The sequence below is a fragment of the Schistocerca piceifrons genome, unplaced genomic scaffold (assembly GCF_021461385.2).
Source record: "Schistocerca piceifrons isolate TAMUIC-IGC-003096 unplaced genomic scaffold, iqSchPice1.1 HiC_scaffold_1883, whole genome shotgun sequence".
Taxonomy (NCBI): domain Eukaryota; kingdom Metazoa; phylum Arthropoda; class Insecta; order Orthoptera; family Acrididae; genus Schistocerca; species Schistocerca piceifrons.
This window is the reverse complement of record NW_025727771.1, coordinates 230333-232588: the sequence shown is the minus strand read 5'-3', so window position 1 is coordinate 232588 and position 2256 is coordinate 230333.

Below are 2256 nucleotides of genomic sequence, written 5' to 3'. Positions count from 1 at the left end.
AAGCCGTGCTGTCCTTGCAAGCTTTGCTGTCGGTGCAAGCTTTGCTGTCGGTGCAAGCTGTGCTGTCCGCACAAGTTGTGCTGTCCTCGCAAGTTGTGCTGTCCTCTCAAGTTGAGCTGTCCTCTCTAGTTGAGCTGTCCTCTCTAGTTGAGCTGTCCTCTCAAGTTGAGCTGTCCTCTCAAGTTGAGCTGTCCTCTCAAGTTGAGCTGTCATCTCAGGTTGAGCTGTCCTCTCAAGTTGAGCTGTCCTCTCAAGTTGAGCTGTCCTCTCAAGTTGAGCTGTCCTCTAAAGTTAAGCTGTCCTCTCAAGTTGAGCTGTCTTCTCTAGTTGATCTGTCCTCTCTAGTTGAGCTGTCCTCTCTAGTTCAGCTGTCTTCCCTAGTTGAGCTGTCCTCTCTAGTTGAGCTGTCCTCTCTAGTTGAGCTGTCCTCTCTAGTTGAGCTGTCCTCTCAAGTTGAGCTGTCCTCTCAAGTTGAGATGTCATCTCAAGTTGACCTCTCCTTCAAGTTGAGCTGTCCTCTGATGTTGAGCTGTCCTCTCTAGATGAGCTGTCCTCTCTGGATGAGCTGTCCTCTCAAGTTGAGCTGTCCTCTCAAGTTGAGCTGCCCTCTGAAGTTGAGCTGTCCTCTCAAGTTAAGCTGTCCTCTGAAGTTGAGCTGTCCTCTGAAGTTCAGCTGTCCTCTTAAGTTGAGCTATCCTCGCATGCTGTGCTCTCCTCGCAAGCTGTGCTGTCCTCGCAAGCCGTGCTGTCCTTGCAAGCCATGCTGTCCTCGCAAGCTGTGCTGTCCTCGCAAGTCGTGCTGTCCTTGCAAGCCGTGCTGTCCTCACAAGCTTTGCTGTCCTCGCAAGCTTTGCTGTCCTCGCAAGTTGTGCTGTCCTCGCAAGTTGTGCTGTCCTCTCAAGTTGAGCTGTCCTCTAAAGTTGAGCTGTCCTCTCTAGCTGAGTTGTCCTCTCAGGTTGAGCTTTCCTCTCAGGTTGAGCTGTCCTCCCAAGTTGAGCTGTCCTCGCAATCTGTGCTGTCCCCGCAAGGTGTGCTGTCCCCGCAAGCTGTGCTGTCCCCACAAGCTGTGCTGACCCCGCAAGCTGTGCCGTCCCCGCAAGCTGTGCCGTCCCCGCAAGCTGTGCTGTCCCCGCCAGCTGTGCTGTCCCCACAAGCTGTGCTGTCCTCGCAAGCTGTGCTGTCCCTGCAAGCTGTGCTGCTCTCGCAAGCTGTGCTGTCCTCGCAAGCTGTGCTGTCCTCGCAGGCTGTGGTTTTCTCTCAAGCTGTGCTGTCCTAGAAAGCCGTGCTGTCCTGGCAAGCTGTGCTGTTCTCGCAAGCTTTGCTGTCCTCGCAAGTTGTGCTGTCCTCGCAAGTTGTGCTTTCCTCTCAAGTAGTGCTGGCCTCTCAAGTTGAGCTGTCCTCTCAAGTTGAGCTGTCCTCTCAAGTTGAGCTGTCCTCTCAAGTTGAGGTGTCCTCTCAAGTTGAGCTGTCCTCTACAGTTCTGCTGTCCTCTACAGTTCTGCTGTCCTCTACAGTTGGACTGTCCTCTCAAGTTGAGCTGTCCTCTCAGGTTGAGGTGTCCTCTCAGCTTGAGATTTCCTCTCAAGTTGAGCTGTACACTCAAGTTGAGCTACCCTCTCAAGTTGAGCTGCCCACTCAAGTTGAGCTGCCCTCTCAAGTTGAGCTGCCCTCTCAAGTTGAGCTGCCCTCTCAAGTTGAGCTGCCCTCTGAAGTTGAGCTGCCCTTTTAAGTTGAGCTGTCCTCTTAAGTTGTGCTGTCCTCTCTAGTTGAGCTGTCCTCTCAAGTTGAGCTGTCCTCTCAAGTTGAGCTGCCCTATCAAGTTGAGCTGCCCTCTCAAGTTGAGCTGCCCTCTGAAGTTGAGCTGCCCTTTTAAGTTGAGCTGTCCTCTCAAGTTGAGCTGTCCTCTCAAGATGAGATTTCCTCTCAAGTTGAGCTGTACACTCAAGTTGAGCTGCCCTCTCAAGTTGAGCTGCGTTCTCAAGTTGAGCTGCCCTCTCAAGTTGAGCTGCCCTCTGAAGTTGAGCTGCCCTTTTAAGTTGACCTGTCCTCTCAAGTTGAGCTGCTCTCGCAACCTGTGCTGTCCTCGCAAGCCGTGCTGTCCTCGCAAGCCGTGCTGTCGTCGCAATCCGTGCTGTCCTCGCAAGCCGTGCTGTCCTTGCAAGCTTTGCTGTCAGTGCAAGCTTTGCTGTCGGCGCAAGCTGTGGTGTCCTCCCAAGTTGTGCTGTCCTCGCAAGTTGTGCTGTCCTCTCAAGTTGT